Genomic DNA, 23876 nt, shown 5'->3' with positions numbered 1-23876 from the left:
ATATCATGAATATAACCATAATAGATAAGACTCATCTAATTAATAAAAATAATATTTTAACAAAAATTCTGAACCCCTAAAAAGTCGACACGAGCCCACATCTCGAAATCGGGTAAAAGTCATAAAATACAAACACCCATTCACTCACGAGTTCACTCGTACAAAAATTAACCAAATCCGATGTCTAAATCCCAATCAAAACTCAGAATTTTGGTTAGGGAACTTTTCCCCCATTTTTCCAACTTTTCAATCCAAATCCGAAATTAAATGGAGGAAACAACTATAGATTAATGAAATACAACTAAAAACGAGTTAGGAATCGTTATCTCAAAGCTCTCTCTGAAAATCCCTCGAAATATCGTCAATTCCCGAGCTTGAAATGTCTAAAAATGAGAAAACTCTCGGACTCTTCGATTTATACACTGCCCAGGCAATTTCGCACCTGCGCATTCGCTTTTACTGAGAGACCTATTCAAAAATAATAGGCCAACGCTTCTTTCATCAGTTTAATTTTAACACAACAATTCCATTTCTTTTGTTAAACGGTAAAGAAACAACATATAATGATTGAATGTGCATAATTTACTGAAAAACTATATCACAAATAGCCAAATAAGTCGATTGGTTCACCTAGGTATCCAACCAACAGAGAAAGTATGGAAGGAATCAAATACTTAAAACTGTAAGAGCTGAAATAAATAAGTAAACATATTATAATTTATGTAGTCCCTGAAGTATTTAATACTTGTGTCAAGGATATTCTCGTTCACTGATTGATCATGATCAACAACTGTGAGCACTTAATTTTTGCCCTAATATCAAATTACTCCTAAAAAATCCAAAAAATAGCTTTAAATTATTTTTCTATATTTTTACTTAGTTTGCTCTGTACGTATTCATGTTTGATGCATTTTTAAGTTGCATTTTAAATCCTAAATAAAATACAAAAATATTTTTAATTTTTACATCTTTAGATTTTAATTGCATAATTAATTGTATTTGTAAAACACTAAAATACCAAAAAAAATATTTGTAACTCTACATGCATTTGTTAGCTAAATAAATTAGTTAATTGTAGAAAAATAGGTCAATAGGTTAATTTTACAAATTAGTTAGAATTAGGAGTGTTAAATAAATTTATTAGTCTTGAAAAATACAAAGAAAGAAAAGAGAAGGCTATGGGGTTTCATTACAGCTTTGGGCCAGGTGCTTCTAGTGGCCATTTTCTTTTCATTCACCCCAGCCCACTACCCGCCAGCCTAATATTCCCTCTTCATCTCTAAAATAGACCCTAATTTCACCCTCCCCTTTGATTCTCAACACCACACATAGAGAACGGATCCCTCCCCCATTTTTGGAAAAACCAGTCGCCCCATCTAACAAAAGAAGAGAACGAAATAGAGGGAGTGGACAGAATTAGATTAAAGAGGGGGGTTTTGGAAACAGAGAAGAGAAGAGAGTGACGGCGAGAAAGAACAAGGCTTCTATTTTCGCATCTTCTCGGTTCACGACTCTACACATCTATCATCGCCGTAGTCCCACCCTTCTGAATCATAATCAACCAAGTTTGGATCCCTGGTTAGTGATTAATTTTTGGTGCGAATTAGTTGACTCGGGTTCTATTTTGAATCCGCTCTGAGTTCCGATCGAGGTGCAGTAGAGGTGCTTGGTTTAGTTCGAGAATTCAGATCTGAAACCAAAAAAAATCCAAAGGGCTTCAAACAAAAGGAGAAACCTAGAATTTAAAGGACCGTTTCAACTTCTTCCGGTTTTGGCGTCGATTTCTGGGTTTGCTGAGGAATTTTGCTGCTGTTGAGATTGCTTGTTGAGCTTCAAACCCGTTGATTCCAGCTTTATTTGGCTTTCTTCTTTTCTAAAAACTCGAACCTTGTGCTGCGAGGTATGTTCTTCATAAAATTGTTCTCAGATATATTTTGGTATGAAATTATTGTTGTTGTTTAGCTTATCTGTGAAAGAATGGTTTAGAATCCACATAGGTTGGTACTGAGCTGTGTATGTTTCGTTTGATTAAAGGTGTTTGATAAGCGGTATGCAAAAAATAGTTACTGAGATAGAAAGATTCATTCCACCTTTTCTTTAATTCAGATTCCTTAATCATTTTTTTTATTTATGTTTTGTTCATGAATTTCTATCCATATGTTTGGGTGCTCGTATTGGTTTCGTTTTAAGACTTCTTTAGTTTGTGATTTGAGAATATCTTTGTAGTAATTGATGAATTGTTTGCCGAAAGTTGCAAGATGATTATTAATTGGGCTGCCTGAATTTTAGTTGGAATCAAGTTGGATTGATCTATTTGCCGCGAAATATGGGCCAAATGCGTTATTTGTCAAGCCAATTCAATAAATGACAATCACCTATGTATCTTGGCCCATTAGCTTAACAATTAAGTCACATCATTTCTCCGCAATAATTTTCATAATTTGTGGCCTCAATAATTTCAAAGTTTTTTTTAGGGAGAACAATTCATGAACATCGTAGTTTGCTTTAGACGCGATTAATAATAAATCATCGTGGTCATGGGTACGGTTTCTGTGGCATGGTCGCGATACATAATCCCAATTCGAGTGTGCGTTTCATGTGACTCGACCATAACTTCAAATATTAATTAAAATAAACATGTTGTGAGTCGCGAGTGCGTTTCACGTGACGCGATTCACAATGTGTACAAAAATAATAAGTGCGCGACATCGCGACTTATTTAAATAATTTTCATAAATATTAAAAGCGGTTAAAAGGAATAAAATGCACAATAGGTTCAAACATGTAATAAATCAGATAATTAGGCTAATTATTAATAGCTGAGTGACCGTGCTAAAACCACGAAACTCGGGAGTGCCTCACACCTTCTCCCGGGTTAATAAAATTCCTTACCCGGTCTTTTGTACTCGCGGATCATAAATAGAGTCAAATTTTCTCGATTTGGGATTTTAAAATAAACCGTTGACTTGGGACACCATAAATTATTCTAAGTGGGGCCTCTGAAATAAATAAATAATTCCATTTCGATTAATGTCACTTAATTTGGAAAAACTCTCTTATCCCCTATCCCCCGTGAAAAAGGAAGTGTGACAGCTCTGGCGACTTTGCTGGGAAAAAGAACCCAGAATCTCTGATTCAGTGGTCCGAATTCGAGCTTAGAATAGCTGTTATGATTGACTTTCATGATTGTCTGAATTTTACGTATTTGAGTCTAATGTGCTAAATACCGCTTTTTTACCGCTTTGATATTGTGTGAACTGTATATAAACTGCTACGAAACATGTCTTCTCTCTGAGTCTTCTAAATTTTCTGGGAAGCGTACGTTTCGCGTGGCTTCATTTCTGTTAGAGTCATATCCTAATTTTAGAACGAGGTTCGGACAAGTTGCAAAGCCGGTGAAGCTTCTGTATTCTCGGTACGCTGCCCTTCCCCCCCTCCCCCCAGCTCGAGTTATCCGCTTGGGTATGCCATGTCTTGAACAATACACATAGGTTTTAAACTTAGAATGACATAACCTCATGCCGAATCCCTAGTAGGTACGTTTACTTGCATCACGTGCATTTGACTTTGGGGACTCAACACAAGGATTGGGTCCGTCTAGGACATGTGTACCCAAATTAAAAAGACCATCCTGATGCATCTTACGCGCTACTTGCGTATTTTCTTGCTTCGGCTTGCATGTTGATTGGCTGCTAGAATATGGAAAGAAAATAAAAAAAAAAGAGGAAAAAGAAAATGGAAAAGAAAAAAATCAAGAGTGAGGTAGGTATTTGAATAATTCTGAAGCTCTGCCGAAATTTTGAAAAACAAAAGAGAGAAAATAATCCAATATTTTCAAAATTCATGTTTCCCCTGTTCCGTCAAAACTGGCAGAACTACGCGGGTCTGATTCTCGCTGGGTGTGAGATACATAGGCAAACCTAATCGGTTCCGGCCCCCATTTTTTTAAAATCCAAAAATATTTTCCTTTAATTCCTTCTTTAGGAGCCTTTTTTTTTTTTTAGAAAATCCTAAACAAATAAAAAATAAGAAAATTTTTAAACCAAAAAATATTTTATTTGTAGGAGTCTTTCATTAGAAAAAGAAAACAAATGAAATCAAAATCCAAAAAAATATTTTCTACCTTTTTTTAGAAGTCTTTTTTCCAAAATTCAAAAAAACAAAAAATCAAAAGAAAATATTTTCTTTCTTCTTTAGAAGTCTTTTTTTTCTTCAAAAATTTCAAAAAAAAAAAATCAAAAATTCGAAAATATTTTATTTCCTCTTTAAAAGCATTTCTTTCGAAAATTTAACAAAAACAAATTGCAAAAAAGTACATATTCTGTTTCTAAATGCTTTCATTGTCTGAGTGTTTTAAAAAGTAAAAAAAATGTGTTAGCTTATTTACCTATTCATAATCCTCCCGAACTACGCAAGATCTGATTCATGTTCCCACATGATACATAGGCAACCCACATCAGGTTCGATCGAATGAAAAACAAAAAAAGAAAAAAAAGAGAAAGGAAAGAAACAAAAAAAAAAAAAAAGAGAAAGGAAAGAAACAAAAAAAGAGAAAAAAAAGAAAAGAAAAAAAAGAGTGTGTTCATTCTAACATGCTTGTTGTTTTGAAATAAAATCTGGTTTAAGGTGGTCGGCTTGTTTGTTTACAATGGCGAGTTACAAAAATAATCCAAGATACTTCGGAAATAAAAGCTTCTTCTCAACCAATGGAATAAGCACCACTGTTGTTGATCCAAGGTCACGAAAAGGCAAATAGGCAAGTTGGCGGTAAAAAATAAAAAAAAATAGAGACAAATATGGGGTTGACTTTATTAGATTTGAGCAATAGGACATAGCCTGCTTGGGATGATTTGATGATGGGGAGACATGAGAATTCTTCCAAGTCCTTTGAAAAAAAAGTTACTGTGAAATTTTCTATGTCGTCTGTACTGAAATTCGATAGTCAATATTGGGAATGTTTTGATCAAAAAGTCAAAATTTGAGTGCTGATTCAAAAGGAATAAAAGGGTTGAATGCCGTAGTAGTGCTGATGCGCCAATTTGTGGCTAAGATGTTGCTTAGTAACTGGAAAGTCACCCCTCTTTTAGTCATGGTAGCTTATTTTGTCGTCTTTTCTTCTTCTTTTTATGTTACCAGACCGTGCAATCCTTTATTCAATAAAAAATAGTCAGTCATTTTGTGTCCATTTTGTGCGTAATTCTTTTCATGCTAGTTCTAGTGACATGACATGCATGCGAAATTTTTGGCCAGATCTTAGAAAACTGATTTAGTCTTGAATTGGATAAGTTAGAAAGAGACACTTTTGAAGATGAATAAAGGCACGAAACATTTAGAATATAACATGAGCCAAGTTTACATGGAACCAAAGCAGTCATGCTCATGGAAGTTAAGGATCTCTACCTTTTGAATCATTTGAGAAAATCGGGCTTAAGGATGATCGGACGGGTCGTAGTCTGTTTAGCACCAAGAGATAAAAAGTGTTTTTCAAAAGGTGTATTCCAGACAACTTGAAATGGATCAGTTAGTGGCAAAATGCATCTTCTACATCAAGACAAAATCCAAGAAAAACTCACCCAAATTGAAAGGGTAATTCACTGCGAGGAAAATATTGCTCATACAATTTTACACTGAAAAAGACCCAGAAAACAACATGTCCATCAATGCTGTGATCATGAAAGGATACCATGATTGGCATTCTCAAGGCTATGAGGCCCTTTTTCTGCTACCCAAACACTTTATACCCTTTGTTACCCCTTGTGAGCCTATGTTATTTTCTTTGATCACCTCCTCTTTTGCAATCAAGTTTAGAGTCAAAAGTAAAAAAATAAAGAAATAAAAAAAAAGAATATAAAGAAAAAATGAAAAGAAAAGTTTACGTCCCAAGAGTACAAACTGGGGCAACTCTTAGAAAGTACAAGTGAAACAAAAAAAAATAGAATAGTCAAAGGTCCATGTCCCAGAAATTAGAAGTTGGGCAACTTGTTTTGAAAAAAAAAAGAAAAAAAAAGGAAAAAAGAAAAAAAGAGAGCAGAAAGAAAGATGAAAAAATAATAGTTAGGTCAGATGTTTGAACTACGTTAGACCTGATTCCTTTAAAAAAGAGATACGCAGGCAGCCTTACACGGTTCGGTCCAACCAAATAAGAATTCAAAAAAAAAGAGGAAAAAAAAAGAATGAGAAGAAAAAAAGAAAGAAAAATAATACAAAAATCCCCAGTATCAGAAACTGGGGAAAATTTTTTATTTCACTTTTGAAAGAGTCGATTTCAAGAGTTGTAAAGTGTACAACCCATCATATTGAGTCTACTTAGAGCCTCCACGCCGACCCTTCTTTCCAACCCTATCCAAAAACCTTCCAAATAAAGACCTCCCGATATGCCTTCAAGAATGCCAAGAGACGCATGCAATGAGTAACAATTGTCACACGCATAGAACACTGTCAATTTGCTCACACTAGAAAGCAAAATAAAAAGAAAAATAAAGAAGAAAAATACTGAGAGTCTTACTAGTGAAAACCCTCACGGGCACTGTAACGTGACAGTAAGCAGAGATAAATAAATAAGAGAGGCTTGTTGGTGAAAACCTTGGGACACTACTTGTCGAAAGTGAGTCGTGAAGCTGATGCAAAGGATTGGAAAGAACAAGCCCGACTTCAAAGTCATAAGAATGGTAAAAGGGAAGATTTGGTCAGTTTGATAGATCAGACTGTTAAGTCCAAAATGCATGTCATGATCATTAAGGCTAGTTACCGCAAAATAAAAAGAAAAAAAAGAAAAAAAAGCTCTTCCTTCTGTCCTTCCGACAGGGGCATTTCTTGTTAATACTTGTTTCTTTGCATCATTGTGTCCTTCACTCTGAGTCAGTCTTTGTCAAAACAAGCAACAAAAGATTTCAAAATCTGCTACCAGCTTTTCATTTGTACAAAGTAAATTTGGCCAGCACACTTAGTCATTACTGTCAACGTGCCTTGAGGGTTCGTGAAAATGTTTGCCCCCCAAAAACTCTTGTCAACCTACTGGGCGCAAGCAAAGATAATTGGTGATTCTCTCCGACAGACAAATTGTTTAAAAAGCAGAAAGACATTCAAGACATAGAAAAGGTCACCTAAGCAAAGATCTCCTGTTGGGATAAGGCTGATTGAGCCACAAATACAAATAGTACTGGGTGATAAACGATCAGGGTTGATGTAAAACAAAAAGTCTCTTGAAACTGACTCAAGCTGATTGAGCAAAAGCCAAGCTGCCCAAGACTCAAGGCCGCAAACCGACCACCACTTTTAAAACTGACAAAATTTTCTTTGTTTGAAATAGGAAAAAAGTAGTGCAAGGAACTTGGGTTTCAGAAAAAAAAAAAAAAAAAGAGAAGAAAAGAAAGAAAAAGAAAAACGAAGAGAAGAGCCGACAAAGGTAAGTTTCTCCAATCTTTGCCTTTATCTGTCTTGCTAGTGTGCATAAATATTGCCATTGCTCTTCACAGTTTTCCTCCTAGGATAAAAAGTTCTAGTCTGATGGATTTTCTCCCAATAAAAATCTTAGTCTGATGAATTTTTTTCCTAAGATAGAAGACCTAGTTTGATGAACTTTCTCCTAGGATCGAAGTCTTAGTCTGATGAATCATTCTCTTAAGATAGAAAACCTAGTCTGATGAATGTTCTCCTAGGATAAAAATCTTAGTCTGGTGAATCTTTCTCCTAAGATAACAAAAAAATGACCTAGTCTGATGAATTTTCTCTTAGGATCAAAATCTTAGTCTGATGAATCTTTCTCCTAAGATAGAAAACCTAGTCTGATAAATTTTCTCCTAGGATAGAAATCTTAGTCTGATAAATCTTTCTCCTAAGATAACAAAAAAAAGACCTAATCTGATGAACTTTCTCGTAGGATCGAAGTCTTAGTTTGATGAATCTTTCTCCTAAGATACCAAAAAAAGGAAAAAAGAAAAAAAGACCTAGTTTGATGAATTTTCTCCTAGGATAGAAATCTTAGTCTGATGAATCTTTCTCCTAAGATACCAAAAAAAAAAGAGACCTAATCTGATGAATTTTCTCCTAGGATCAAAATCTTAGTCTGATGAATCTTTCTCCTAAGATAACAAAAAAAAGAGGACCTAATCTGATGAATTTTCTCTTAGGATCAAAATCATAGTCTGATGAATCTTTCTCCTAAGATAGAAGATTTAGTCTGATGAACTTTCTCCTAAGATTAAAACCTAGTTTGATGAATTTTCTCCTAGGATAATAAGTTTAAAAAAAAAAGGAAGTCTGGTCAATTTTTAGTTTTCTTAAGTTATCAATCTTTAGTTTTCTTGAAAGCAGGCGCCCACCTAGAGAATGAGAGAATTCATTTCAAGTGTAAGTCAACATCAGGCACCCACCTGGAAAACGAGGGGATTCAGTTCAAGTTTTTAAGTCAGCAGGCGCCCACCTGGAGAATGAAGAAATTTATTTAAAATTTTAAGTCAGCATCAGGCGCTCACCTAGAGAATGAGGGAATTCATTTTAAGATTCAAGTCAGGCAGCAGGTGCCCACCTGGAGAATGAGGGAATTTATTGCAAGTATTAAGTCAGTAGCAGCGCCCACCTGGAGAATGAGGGAATTTATTTTAATTTTTAAGTCATCAGGCACCCACCTAGAGAATGAGGGAATTTATTTCAAGTTTTAAGTCATCAGGCGCCTACCTGGAGAACGAGGGAATTTATTTCAAGTTTTAAGTCATCAGGCGCCCACCTGGAGAACGAGAGAATTCATTTCAAGTGTTAAGTCAACATCAGGCACCCACCTGGAAAACGAGGGAATTTATTTCAAGTTTTAAGTCATCAGACGCCCACCTGGAGAACGAGGGAATTCATTTCAGGTTTTAAGTCAGCATCAAGCACCCACCTGGAAAACGAGGGAATTCATTTCAAGTTTTTAAGTCAGCAGGCGCCCACCTGGAGAATGAGGAAATTTATTTTAAGTTTTAAGTAAGCATTAGGTGCCCACCTGGAGAATGGGGGAATTCATTTCAAGTGTAAGTCATTGGGCGCCCACCTGGAGAATGAGGGAATTCATTTCAGGTTTTAAGTCAGCATCAAGCGCCCACCTGAAGAACGAGGGAAGTCATTTCAGAATTCAATTCAAGTTAGAAGTAGCAGAAGCCCGCCTCAAGAATGCGAGCTGGCAGTCTGAGATGACCAAAGGAAGAAGTCTCAATCCAGAATAAAAGAAAAAAAAGAAGAGAAGTGAATCCAAAATACAGAAGCCGATGAAAGATGTGAACTGCTCAAGACATGGTTGAAGTCACAAGCTTTGCTTGTCCCGTCTTGATCCGAAAAGCTGAAGAAGAAAGAACTAGCACCTGCAGCTAGCAAGCATCAAGGTTCAAATCAAAAGTCCGCATGAAGAACCCTTCAAGACTCAAGATCAAGCTTCAGAAGACTCATAGATAGGAATCTTGTAACTTGTAGCTGATAGGCTTAGCTAGTTTCTTTTTTATTTTGACTTTGGTGTAATAAGGTGCTCAGCAAGCAGTAAATAGCAGCAACAACAGTGAAATCACACTTTCTCGGTAGTCCCAGCTACCTAAACTTCCAGAACTACACTGACCTGATTCCTTTATAGCCAAGGATATGTAGACAACCTCCGAAGCAAGGTTCGGTCAAACTTTTCAAAAAACGCTTCCCATGGAGTATATTGCACGTAATTGCTCACTTTATCTTTGCCCGAAAACTTTTCATATTTCCGAACAAAGAGGGGCAGCTGTGAGCACCTAACCTTTGCCCTAATATAAAATTACTCCTAAAAAATAAAAAAAATAGCTTTAAATTATTTTTCTATATTTTTAGTTAGTTTGCTTTGTACGTATTCATGTTTGATGCATTTTTAAGTTGCATTTTAAATCCTAAAGAAAATACAAAAATATTTTTAATTTTTATATTTTTAGATTTTAATTGCATAATTAATTGCATTTGTAAAACACTAAAGTACCAAAAAAAATATTAGTAACTCTACATGCATTTGTTAGCTAAATAAATTAGTTAATTGTAGAAAAATAGGTCATTAGATTAATTTTACAAATTAGTTGGAATTAGGAGTGTTAAATAAATCGATTAGTCTTGAAAAATACAAAGAAAGAAAAGAGAAGGTTATGGGGTTTCATTACAGCTTTGGGCTAGGTGCTTCTAGTGGCCATTTTCTTTCCACTCACCCCAGCCCACTACCCGCCAGCCAAATATTCCCTCTTCATCTCTAAAATAGACCCTAATTTCACCCTCCCCTTTGATTCTCAACACCACACATAGAGAATGGATCCCTCCCCCATTTTTGAAAAAACCAGTCGCCCCATCTAACAAAAGAAGAGAACGAAATAGAGGGAGTGGACAGAATTAGATTAAAGAGGGGGATTTTGGAAACAGAAAAGAGAAGAGAGTGACGGCGAGAAAGAACAAGGCTTCTATTTTTGCATCTTCTCGGTTCACGACTCTACACATCTATCATCGCCGTAGTCCCACCCTTCTGAATCATAATCAACCAAGTTTGGATCCCTGGTTAGTGATTAACTTTTGGTGCGAATTAGTTGACTCGGGTTCTATTCTGAATTCGCTCGGAGTTCCGATCGAGGTGCAGTAGAGGTGCTTGGTTTAGTTCGAGATTTCAGATCTGAAACCAAAAAAAATCCAAAGGGCTTCAAACAAAAGGAGAAACCTAGAATTTAAAGGACCGTTTCAACTTCTTCCGGTTTTGGCGTCGATTTCTGGGTTTGCTGAGAAATTTTGCTGCTGTTGAGATTGCTTGTTGAGCTTCAAACCCATTGATTCCAGCTTTATTTGGCTTTCTTCTTTTCTAAAAAACTCGAACCTTGTGCGGCGAGGTATGTTCTCAGATATATTTTGGTATGAAATTATTGTTGTTGTTTAGCTTATCTGTGAAAGAATGGTTTAGAATCCACATAGATTGGTACTGAGCTGTGTATGTTTCGTTTGATTAAAGGTGTTTGATAAGCAGTATGCAAAAAATAGTTATTGAGATAGAAAGATTCATTCCACCTTTTCTTTAATTCAGATTCCTTAATCATTTTTTTTCAATTTCTGTTTTGTTCATGAATTTCTATCCATATGTTTGTGTGCTCGTATTGGTTTCATTTTAAGACTTCTTTAGTTTGTGATTTGAGAAGATGATTATTAATTGGGCTTCCTGAATTTTAGTTGGAATCAAGTTGGATTGATCTATTTGCCGTGAAATATGGGCCAAATGCATTATTTGTCAAGCCAATTCAATAAATGACAATCACCTCTGTATCTTGGCCCATTAGCTTAACAATTAAGTCACATCATTTCTCTGCAATAACTTTCATAATTTGTGGCCTCAATAATTTCAAAGTTTTTTTTAGGGAGAACAATTCATGAACATCGAAGTTTGCTTTAGGTGCGATTAATAATGAATCATCGTGGTCATGGGTACGGTTCCCGTGGCATGGTCACGATACATAATCCCAATTCGAGTGTGCGTTTCACGTGACTCGACCATAACTTCAAATATTAATTAAAATAAACATGTTGTGAGTCGCTGGTGCGTTTCACGTGACGCGATTCACAATGTGTACAAAAATAATAAGTGCGCGACATTGCGACTTATTTAAATAATTTCCATAAATATTAAAAGCGGTTAAAAGGAATAAAATATACAATAGGTTCAAACATGTAATAAATCAGATAATTAGGCCAATTATTAATAGTTGAGCGACCGTGCTAAAACCACGGAACTCGGGAGTGCCTCACACCTTCTCCCGGGTTAATAGAATTTCTTACCCGGTCTTCTGTATTCGCGGACCATAAATAGAGTCAAATTTTCTCGATTTGGGATTTTAAAATAAACCGGTGACTTGGGACACCATAAATTATTCCAAGTGGCGACTCTGAAATAAATAAATAATTTCATTTCGATTAATGTCACTTAATTTGAAAAAACTCCCTTATCCCCTATCCCAGGGAAAAGGAGGTGTGACAACTGATTGTTTCCATTCAAGGCTTTGCCATATAATGATACATTCTTCAAAGCACCATTTTCGTTTCTTACATTATGAATGACTTACCATTGCTATAAATTTGGTGCAAAAAAAAGACTAATACTTTTTCAAGCTATCATGGTGCAAACGCCTTATGCTGTAAATGACTTACCATTGCTACAAATGGATTGTCTTATCTATATGAATAGGAAAACTGTAATAACAGAAAGAACCATGAAAAGCTTCAAATATCTTGTCCATAAGTATTGAAATTTGCAAACTAAGTAAAACGGAAAAGTTAAATTGCAGAAAAAAACTTGAAATGATACTGTTCATAACTAATAAGACTACTAAAGTAACTAATCAGATAGTTCTTGGTTTCTCTAAGTGTAACATCCCAAACTTAAGACAGAGTCCCACGTCGGCAAAACACAAGAGGGATGCTGGGTATATAAGTAAACAAGTCTTAGACCCTAGTGACACGTTTTAAAGCCGTGAAGGCCTAGGCCCAAAGCGGACAATATCACTAGTGAGTTGGGCTGTTACATATGGTATCAGAACCTCTCTTGTGTCAGCCTTGCCGGTGGTGGGTCTGAGTTCAACTGAGTTTAGGCAAATCCCGGTTAGGCAGGGCAAACCTCAGCGAGGACGCTGAGTCCATAAGAGGGGGTGCATGTAACATCCCAGACTTTAGACAGAGTCCTACATCGGCAAAATACAAGAGGGATGTTGGTTATATAAGTTAACAAGTCTTAAACCTTAGCGACGCGTTTTAAACCCGTGAGGGCCCAGGCGTTACATTTGCAAACGCATTATGCTGTTTTCTTCTTCTTAAATACTCTCTTGATTTTATTTCCTGACAATTGTGCATTCGGATCTTCTTCAACCATTATTTCGGCATTAGTTATACCAATCTTGGCAGGTGTATTTGCAATATCGATTAACTCGTTATCTTCAGTGGACTCCTGCATATAAAAAGTACAAAAAAATTGTGAAAATTAGTAGTGAACTTATAGTTCATGTAGCTTTATTTATTTAAAACCTGCAAATACTTTAATTAAAAGAATCAATAACCTAAAAAAAAATGTTGATAGGGAGTTCGTAGCGTCCTATAGAATAAAAAAAATTAACATTCAAAACTTTTAAAGTTATAAAAAACACTCCCAGATATATAAGTATCTTTAATGTTAAAGGCCAAAAAAAAAGTCATCAATGTATTTACCTTGCATTCCTTCTCTCCATCTAAGCCTTGATTAGTATTGAAGTCAGGGTCCTACCAAACATTAATAAATAAATGAGTTTGAAATTATACTAAAATATGCAATTTAATAGAAATTCGCAATTTAAATATGTTATGAAGTTTGTGAGCGAAGATCACATACAGTGAAGGCATCTGAATGTGGAGCATGATCATATTTCTTTATCAGTTGCTCCTCGTCTGTAAGCTTGACAACACTGTAAACTTCATCTTGCTACTGAATGTTCGAGCTCTTGACAATAACCTTAAGCATAAATTTTCTTTGAAGAATATTGTTCAACTCTACTCGATAGGAATACTTATCAACAACGCCAGTATTCTAGAATGAAATTTTGCGTTAGAATTTTGCAAATAACAATATGAATTTAATTACTTGATATACCTCAAGTAATCCTTCCTTCAATTCATTTGCGGACTGGCCTATGAGAAACATGGTTTCGCGGTCCCAGAGCAACATGGAAACAGATCCAGTAGTATTCAGTACCCTAACCTGAAACTTGTACCTAAAGCACGTTTGATTTGAGATATAAATGTACATTTTGATGGATTAAGGAAATAGAGCTTCTGTTATTACCTATTCACCGCTGAGTAATCTTCTTTTTTACATTTTGGGTTTGGACAAAGATGAATTTTTTCCACTTTATCCACCTTCTTTTGACACTTCTTACAGCTTACATATGACCACCCTTTTTCAAGTTCTAAATTTTCAATACTTGCTACAATCCAACAGGGACCTCCTGTTGAATAAAATGATAAACCATTAGATAGTGAAGTTGAGAGAGAGCATATATGTGCAAATCATGAATGATATAAATTAAGCATACTTTATATTAGAAATATCACGGTTGTCATCCATTAGTAACCAAAATGCCATCCGAGATGTGAACATATGAAGCATGATTCGTGGTAAAACACATGTTACATATATAATTTATATTACTGTATTAGAAAGTTTTTTCTTCAATTTACAAACTATGTATAAAACAACTTGCTGTAGAAATTCACAATATATGCTGTTATTCATGCCTTGTGATTTTGTCTAAGTAGCTTTAAACATAATCTATTATCGTTAGTGATAGATATGCCAAGACTTATGGTAGACCATTCCGGAGAAATCTTAAGAAAATGTCTGTAATAGCTTGCCTAGGCCAAAGAAGCCGACTATCTATGTAAGAGTAGTGGTTTGGGCCAGAACTAAACTTCAATGCAAAGACTGAGCTGGACAGAAACCTGATTCCATACTTGACCTTTATATAATTATCTCTCTCAAGGAAGTCCCCTGTGTGTATATCTAATTGTTCTTGTGTATGACGTTAACCATGTAATCTTTTTTTGCATTAATTATTAATCTTTCAGTAATTCTTCAAATTCACAAATAACATATTGTACTTACACTCCTTTGGCAGGGCCACATCGGTTTCAAAAGACCAATTTTCTTGTGGGCAATAGAATAGGGTCAAACTTAAGCTAGTAGGATAAGTAATTTTACACTCCTTACGTTCTATTTGTATCTCCATATTCTCCATACATACATATGCAACTTTATCCAGTAGACTTGAACGAATTAATAACTCAAAACACACAAAGCAACAAATTGAAATTTGCAACTTAAGAAAGAGAGAGCAGAAAAAATTAGTAAGAAAATAACATATTTTGAAGACCTTTTCATCTTGTAGAACCAATTCAATCGAGAATGTAGTGTCTGAATTATAACGATCTGGTACTTCTCACACACGGACAACCCGAACTTTCAACTTCCATTGCATTTTTTAAATTGTTATATCCTTGATGAAATCACTGTGAGTAGCCATTCTTTGCATAAGCCGTACCTTTTCTTGAATTCTTGATAGCAGTAGGAAGATTATAATTTAAGTACCATGTAAGTTACTGGCATGAAATATAAGTTTGCAGTTTGAGCAGTTGTTACCGAGTAGTGGGTTTCAATAGTGAGTTTCAATCGTAGTTTAGATAGTTGAGGACACTCTATTATTTTGCAGAGATAATTTAGGGCAAGTAGAAGCTAAAAGGTTTTTAAATAATACTAGTCTTTAGGGTACGTGCGATGCACGTGTATTCATACAATGAATATATAGTTTTAAAAAACACTGATATTATCAAATAATGTGTGTAAGTTATAAATAAAAAAGGTATAAGTCTTAAAAATAATGAATATTAATCTCATTTAGCTATCTCTAAAAACTTGATAAGTGACAATATAAAGTCCAAGATGACCAATATTAATTTAACTTTTTTACAACAAATAACTTAATATATAAAAGAAATGAGAAGTTGCCATTGGAATAAATGCAAAATAATAATATTAATAACAACTTAAATATTAGTTGATAACATACTAAACTTTTCATACCCAAACTATCATAGCTGGAATTGAAAGCGTCCAAAACTTTATATCATACTTTCATAACATAATAAACGAAACTTAAATATTTTTACTAAGACTAAACTAAAAAATAAGAAGTATCTTCAAAGAAAAAAATTCAAAATATCAAAAATAAGAAAGAAAGAAAGAAGTTCCTCCTTGATTGTTGTTCCTTCTCAAGGACGAACAAAATTTATAGTTGAATTCTAATATTGTTAGATGTCCACCGAAGGAACAAATAATAATTGAATAACTTGAATGCAAAGTTTTCCTGACTTTTTTACCAAAAAAAAAAAAAAACAATCCCTGATTTTAGGCAAGATTTTTTAGTTGACTTTAACGTCCTAAATATTAAGAAAATAATAAAATGACTATTTTGTCTGGTGTAAAATATATTTTTAAAGGGTAAAAAACGGCGAACGATATTTTGCTAATGGTCTTCGTGCATTTAATATAGTATAGATAGATAGTGGGTTTCAATTGTGAAATTTCTACCGATTTTTGTAGGCCATTTTTCTCCCAAATAAACTTTTAGTTCCTAATTAGTTGGAGCAATGTCTTAAATTATCAAGTGGCATAGTGAGATGATGACACTTGGCTTAAGGAGATGGATTTTTCGCTTCCTATATTGAAAAATCACATTCTTCGACAATTTCTTCTACTCTCTTTCTCCGACACACACCTGGAACTCGAATTCGTCACCATAAAACCAGAAATATTTGGGTAGTTTTGTCGGAATCTTAAGTAGTTTGATTTTTAAAAATGCAAAGCGGAGAAGATGAAGTTGGCGTCACTACAACATTTTAGGCCTTTGACTACCCTGGAAAAGTGTGGCCTAAACTAGCAAAAGGTGTGACCTTTGGTCAAAGGCCACACTTTTCGACTTTAGGCAACGCTTTTCTGGGGTGGTCAAAAGAATCGTAACCTTTGACCTAAGGGAACTCTTTTCAAATGTTGCCTTACAAGCCACGCTTAAAAGCGTGGCCTATTAGTTAGCAAAGACAACGCTTGTTACACCCCATATGGCAACGTTTTTATACCCTACAGCTACACACAAAAAGCGTGGCCCTTGTTACCTTATAGGCCACACTTGTTAACCGTGGCTTCTAAAGGAACCCCTAGAAAACGTGGTCCTTGCATATATACATGGTAGACGTACAGACATATAGCCACAAATTTAAAGCGTGGCAATTTTGGCTAGGCTATACAATTTATTTTTTATTTTTTTAAAAAAATTACATTTTACATATTGCATGTAATTACAATGATTTCAAGCATATGCATTATTATCATATATTTTGATGATGTAAAGAACTAAATTAGCTAATAAATACCAAAAACAATATAATTCAAATGAATACACAGACTAATAAAATAATGTGTCAAAATGCCCATTAACAATAAACTTTTCAAAAGTGAGTATATTCATATAGTATCATGAATATTAGACATCTTAATTATCCAAAAATTATTAGCATTCACATTAAGATCAAATTGACTTTCTGACACCATTTCCAATTGCATCACCCGCTTTCTCCTACACATAAAAAGAAATTAATAATTAGATAGAAACTAAACTTTAATCGTTTGTCTAGAAGAACAAAGACTAGAAGAGCATATAGTAGCACCATGTTTTACATATTTTTCAGTCATATATAAATAAAAATTGACTAATGAGTACAATAAACAAAATATAGTAGTCCCATTTCACTCACCTAAACACTCACCCCATGACTCCCACTCCCTCACGTCACTAACATACACCCTAATATATTTTCTCACCTCAATCTCATGTCACCCCCGAGACCTACTCCTTTGCACATTATCAGGTAACCACCTGTCGCGATCCAAAATCCACTAGTCGTGATGGCACCTAATCCAACCCGCTAGGTAAGCCAACTAATAATTATCCAATTCCAATAATATTAACAAGATAATTAACAAAAGAAATTTTCTGAATCTTATACTTTTTCCAAGGTCTAGTAGTAAAAATCATGAGCTTCTAAGAATAGAATTTACAAAGCTGATATGAAGTAAAAACATCTTCTGTTTGAAAAGTACACAAACAAAGTTTTTATAAATCTAAGGCTACCATGAACAAGAGGTAGCTACAACAGGAACACAGGTACATCTTCAAATCCGACAACCATCGAGCACAGCAACAACAACAGCCAATATCTGCACGCAATGTGCAGAAGTGTAGTATCAGTACAGCCGACCCCATGTACTAAGTAAGTAACAAATCTAACATTAGGTTGAAAGCAGTGACGAGCTATCAGAAGGTTGGGTCCAATACCGGTATTCTACAACAGTTCATAACATCATAATACAAGTAATAAAAGGTATCTCTGAAGTAGTGTTCAACTCGTTTACAGTTCTAGAAAATGGTCATGCTTTCAAGTATCTCAGTGAGATAATCCAAATCTTTTACCAAAAATGCCAAAAGTAAGAGCAATTTTGAAAACTGTAATCTTTTTTCCAAATAGCCTTTTTATAATAAATAAAATATTTCATTTTCTCTCCAGATAACAAGTATAAAATCCCTCTATATGACCACATATCAATGTATAATAAGTCATGAATGACGTGATACCATATAGCATGAGGAAAAATGCATCTTTGTGCATGTATGTCATGTGTGCATGCAAATGACATGCATCTCAGAGATGAATCATGTACTCACACTCTTAGAGTACTCAATCTCATTGTCTCACACTTTTCACTCATCACGCTCAACCACTCGGTAGTGTATATGGCCCATATGACCCAGGAAAGATCCATCCCGGAATATATACATCACTGACCATCAATCACTCAGTACCGAGGAAAAGCCAATCCGGCCCCATGGAGAAGATCCATCTCCAGATATATAAATGCTTCGGACAAGATCCATGTCCAGGGAAGATCTATCCCTCAATATAAGAAAAAGGAGCGCAACACAACCCAATTCTATCCGAAGCTCACCCGAGCCCCTCGGGACCCCGTACAAACATACCAACAAGTCCCATAATATAACGTGGACTTACTTAAGGCCTCAAATCATGCATAACAACATCGAAACGATAAAACACACCTCAAATCAAACTTAATGAACTTTCGACTTCCAAAAACCCGCGCTGAAACATATCAAATCAACTTGAAATGAACTCAAATTTTGCACACAAGTCCTAATACATCATACAGAGTTACTTGTGCCCGCAAACTACCGAGCAAAGTGCAAATGCTCAAAACGACCTTTCGGGTCGCTACACAACCAAATTTTCCTTTATAAAAGAGATAGAGAGCTAACAGAGAGGATAATTTGGGGTGGGGGGGGGGGGGGAGGAACCTTAAGTGTTAAAGGATAGAATAGCTGCAGCTTTGGCTCAACACAAAGAAGACAAATTTATCTTCTTCCTCTTTGATTCTCACCAACAAAAAAACAGCATAAAACAGTTGCAAATACAACTCCAAACAACCACCAAAATTACTGCTCAACTCCAGCCAAAAATCATGCTAAAACGCAGCCTAAACAACCATGAAAACTGGCCACAAAATTCAGCGAAGCACCTCCAAACTTCAGCTCTAAATCAGCCCCAAAACGACCCCAATATACCAGTGAAAAGCAGCCCCAAAAACAACCCTTTAACACCCCAAAAACCAGCCGAAAAACTCCATCTAATACACAAAAACAACCCTATTTTTTCACACAAAAATAGCAGCTCCAAAAGTTGAGTTCATCGGCGTCGGAAAACAACCCCTTTTTAACATATATGTAGACCCCATATATTTTCATAACCAATGAATGATCCATAAAACTTGAGGTTAATTAAAGAATTGATCGATTTAATGAACTTAATATCTATTATAACAGTTTGCAAGACAAGTTGGAGTCTAAATACCTTTTCAATTGGACCATGGGTTGATCCAGAAGAATGTGGGAGATTTTGGCTCCTTACAGCCTGTGCGCTACTTGCATCAATTGGAGAAGGTTGGTTAGATCCGACAAATCCTTGTATATCTGAACTAAAAAGTTCAGGATTGTTTTTCACCAGTAGATTAAAGCAATGATGAATTTGCCTCAATTCTTGCATTTCTTCTCTCATTTATTGTATTTCTGCTTTCAAAGTAGAGACTTCATTGTTATGCTTTTGTTGGAGCTTATTGATTTCCTCATATTTTTTCAGAGAACTTGCTATCACTAATCTACCATAGCATCGTATTCGACCAGGCTGCTCCTTTCCAAACACTGCCTAAATGCTTCATCCGATGTTTCCCCAGAGTTTTGACGGTTCTGAAGTTCAGAGTGCCAAAAATAATTATGAGAACTATATAAAGAATCTAAGTCCTAGATAATATATTAGTTGCAACATCACTTACTATTGCAATTTGAGCATCTTCATGAACTTGCTTCCCCTGCTTTGTACGAGTTGCAATAAATATTACAGACTTAGATGGTTCCTGGTTGCTCTCTTTACTTGCATGCTACAAATTATATCAGAGAAATAAATAACAAACATCAATGTATTCAAAAAGGTATGTAAAGAAATGAAAGCCATATTTTTACAAAGCGCCGAATAAATATTACCAATGCCACGCGTACTCTTGCAAAATTAATAGGTCCCATCCGATGCCTCCACTTTTGTTTTTTCTATTTTCAGAATTTAATTTGCACATGACCTAGCACCAAAAGAAGTTTACCAATTAATAAATCAAAAAGGGAAAAAAATATAATGCAACAATATGTTCAAGAGTAGAAATGCACAATTTAATCTCACTTGAACATCCGAATCCCTCCAATAGTCAATCAATTGGAGGAATTGAACTTCTGGTATCTCAGCGAGACGTTTTTTTTTAGCATATCTTCAATAGTACGATACCCATCAAGATGATTTTTCTTAATATTTCTCTTGTGTCGCCTCCAAGCATCGCGAAGACCATCCATCACCTTCTTTCCTTATGCTGGAATGATGAACTTGGTCTATGCAAAATAACATATATGTTATCTTCGTTTAGTAAGAAATACAATAAGATACACAATTGAAAATTGATCGTTCGACGTTAACATATTCCCACATTCGTTGTTTAATATCATCAGTGACAACATGCCAGCTAGTGAACAACAAGATGATAAATCTGGGATTCCTGGCAATTGTTCCTATAAAGTTGCTTAACTCAGACACTCTTTTGCCGGTTGGTCCAACAGCTTATCCTTTATCAAATGTCACTTCCTGTCTTTCCTCAATATTTCTTGCGTGAATCATCTTACATTTTGTTTGACCTCGAACTTTCTTCTTATTTAATATCCCTAATTTAACAACCAAGACATAAGGAAAAGAATACAATAATGTAACAACCAAGACATATGTTTTAGATAGCAAGAATTAGTGCCATAATTACAACAAGGACAAGCCAGCTTTTCTTTTGTACTCCACCCAGATAACATAGCATATGCAGGAAAGTCACTAATTGTCCACATAAGAGCTGCTCGCATTTGAAAGGTTTGATTTCTATTAATGGTTGCAAATAAATGTCAATATCATTTCCAGGAGATCGCGACCCAGATATAAGCAACGAAAGCATGCAATATTCTTGTTTCATGCACATCCAAGGATGTAAATTATAAACCATTAAAACAATTGGCCATGTGCTATGAGAAATGCTCATGGTCCGAAATGGATTGAATCCATCACTTGCCAAGCCAAGTCTCAGATTGCGAGAATCATTTGATAAATCTGGATGAAGACTATCAAAGTCTTTCCATGCTTGGCCGTCGGTAGGATGCCTTAACTTTCCATCTTTAGACCGTTCCTCGTCATGCCACCTCAATTTATCTTCCGTCTTTGAGCACATAAATAGTTGTTTGATTTTAGGAATTAACGGAAAGTGTCTCAAAGTTTTAGCAGCAACACGCTGACCTTTTTTGGAAGGCCTCAAGATCGCTATCTACTTCAGGATATTCAATATATCGAGAAGCTCCGCAAACCTGGCAATATTCATCACTTTTATGATCATTCCAAAATAGCATGCAGTCATTGGGACATGCATCAATTTTCTTATAATCCAGACCTAGATTCTTTATAAAAGACTTGGCATTGTTGCATGATAAAGGAAAGTTCAATTCGGGCATCGCCTCTTTCAATAACTCTAAGAGCTTAAGTAAAGGACTCATTGCTCCATCCATGTAGATACTTCAACAAATATAGACGGATCGTGAATGATAATTTAGACAATCCTTTACAACCAAGATATAATTCTTGGCTTGACTCATCAACTAAGTTATAAAAAATTTTGGCTTCTTCATTTTGGCATTCATAAACTCCTTGCGCAACATATCTAAATTGATCATTCAACAACCCATCAATGTCATCATACGGATTATCTTCATCCATATCATCATCAACATCCATTAGAATTTCCCATTCCCCATGATTAATCCATCTTGTATAACCTTTAACAAAACCGTAGCACATTAAATGATCATATACTACATTCCTTCGACACCAAGGGATGTTACAACACTTTGCACACGGGCATTGAATTTCTTCGCCCTGAGGATCTCAATTAGAATAAGCAAAGTTCAAACAACATTGAACACCATCAATATACTCTTTGTTATACCTTGGTAAATCCATCCAAGCCTTGGAAGGATCATTCGAAAACCTAAAATCAATGGTGATATTAGATTTCAAAATATAGATTTATTTAAGTATTAAATATACCCTAAAAATCACGAGTAATTTTTTTAAATGGATCCTTGTATAGTAATAGGCTAATAGCATAATAAAAAATAAAGAGAATAAGAATCTCTTACCTAGTCATGACACTTATCTTAGGCCAAACCCAACTTCAAGTTCACCACAGGTAATCTAGTAGAGGCTTTAAAAATTATCAAAAGCTATACATATAAAAATTATCAAGTTATCTACACATGAAAACATAGCTCCACTCTATTGAATTATTCAAAATAATATTAGCAGAAAAATCATATGGTTGGATAGATACATATCAGGTATTACTTAACTAACCTTGTAAAGTGTATTTCTCTAATTTGTGCTCTTAAATAAAATTTTCCAATGTGTGTCTCTTCTTGAAGAGGATGAAATTGCAGAACCAGCAACCTAAATTTAAGATGAAAAAAAAAAATCACTGAAGATCAAAGAATCACGATGACAACTTAGCAAAAAAAACTAATTGACAAAAATATTTTAAAACTTAGCAAATAAAGAAGAATAAATAGAATTAGCCAAGCTAACTAAAGCCTGTACTCTAGAATCTATAATAAGTACTAGAGTCTAGCCCCCTCACGAAATTTGCTACACAGACTAAGCAACAAAATGGGACAATAATGATCTTTTCAACAGTTTCTTTCAAACAGATAGTAAAAACTATAAAGTTATTAAACGGAAAGCAAAAATTTCATAGAAAACTTACAAGTTTTTAGCAATTGTAACCCTAAGCAAACGAACTTCCCAATTGAAACTGATGGCCACCAAACCCAAATAAGGAGGGTTTTGACTTTTGAGAAGAGCAATTAGAAGAAATTAAGCATCTCCATTAGCAATTTTCACAAAATCTACCCTAATCTGCTTAACTAGATGACTAGAGCCTATTTTAGGGAAGAAGAAGTACGGGAGTTTTCATGTAATTTGGGTAAAACTTAACTTAGTGGGTGTCACGAACCAAAATCTAATCATGGTCGTGATGACGCCTATCGTATTACAAGGCAAGCCTATTCCCCAAAATATTACTACTAAACCGATTATAAGAATTTAATAAAGCATTTCAACATTTGATTTTCTCATAAACTAAATCAACTTTAAATATAATTTTAGAAATACGGAAACGAGCCCCAAACATCGGGGTGTCACTAAGTCATGAGCGTCTAAATCTATGAACTAAGAAATGAAACTATCTAACTGTCAATACAATCCAAAAGAAGAAATGATAAAAGGAGTAACAAGGTCCTGCGGACGCTAGCAGCTACCTTGCAATCTCCACAGATAGCCGGCCTGAACTCAACGATCGTCGCGCTCTAACTTACCTGAATCTGCACATAAAGTGCAGGGTGTAGAATGAGTACAACCACCTCAGCAAGTAACAGAAATAACTAAGGAACTGAACAATAGAGACGAGCTAAGTAAAACAGTCCAATTATTTATTTTCACAATTTAAAAATAAACAGAAATAAACAGGTAAATTTCATAACTCAGTAAATGCCACAAAGAAGTTTAACAGATAAATGCAGCAACAACACAAATAAATACAACCTCACAGC

General features: G+C 35.0%; 3 long non-coding RNA genes across 5 annotated transcripts; 1 reads left to right on the top strand and 2 right to left on the bottom strand.

Annotated features, from left to right (window-relative positions):
- The first annotated feature begins 1251 nt into the window (after positions 1–1251).
- Positions 1252–20064, top strand: LOC138900798 (uncharacterized). 2 transcript variants are annotated; one of them, XR_011412076.1, is made up of 4 exons: positions 1255–1900; positions 4627–7405; positions 8314–10847; positions 19786–20064. It is a non-coding gene; the product is annotated as an uncharacterized lncRNA (long non-coding RNA). The 2 variants fall into 2 exon arrangements; XR_011412075.1 differs by having other exon boundaries at positions 1252–7405.
- On the bottom strand, positions 12751–13834 carry LOC138900872 (uncharacterized). Its single transcript, XR_011412186.1, has 4 exons — positions 13622–13834; positions 13364–13558; positions 13204–13254; positions 12751–12946 (listed from the first exon to the last, which is right to left on the bottom strand). It is a non-coding gene; the product is annotated as an uncharacterized lncRNA (long non-coding RNA).
- LOC104101659 (uncharacterized) lies at positions 19131–22229 on the bottom strand. Of its 2 annotated transcripts, none has more exons than XR_011412074.1 (3): positions 20377–20971; positions 20187–20278; positions 19131–20083 (listed from the first exon to the last, which is right to left on the bottom strand). It is a non-coding gene; the product is annotated as an uncharacterized lncRNA (long non-coding RNA). The 2 variants fall into 2 exon arrangements; XR_011412073.1 differs by having other exon boundaries at positions 19803–19892; positions 19979–20083; positions 20187–22229.
- Positions 22230–23876: the final 1647 nt, after the last annotated feature.

Source organism: Nicotiana tomentosiformis, chromosome 11 (genome assembly GCF_000390325.3).
Source record: "Nicotiana tomentosiformis chromosome 11, ASM39032v3, whole genome shotgun sequence".
Taxonomy (NCBI): Eukaryota; Viridiplantae; Streptophyta; class Magnoliopsida; order Solanales; family Solanaceae; genus Nicotiana; species Nicotiana tomentosiformis.
Note: the sequence above shows the minus strand (reverse complement) of the source record. Positions and strands in the feature narration are given on the sequence as shown.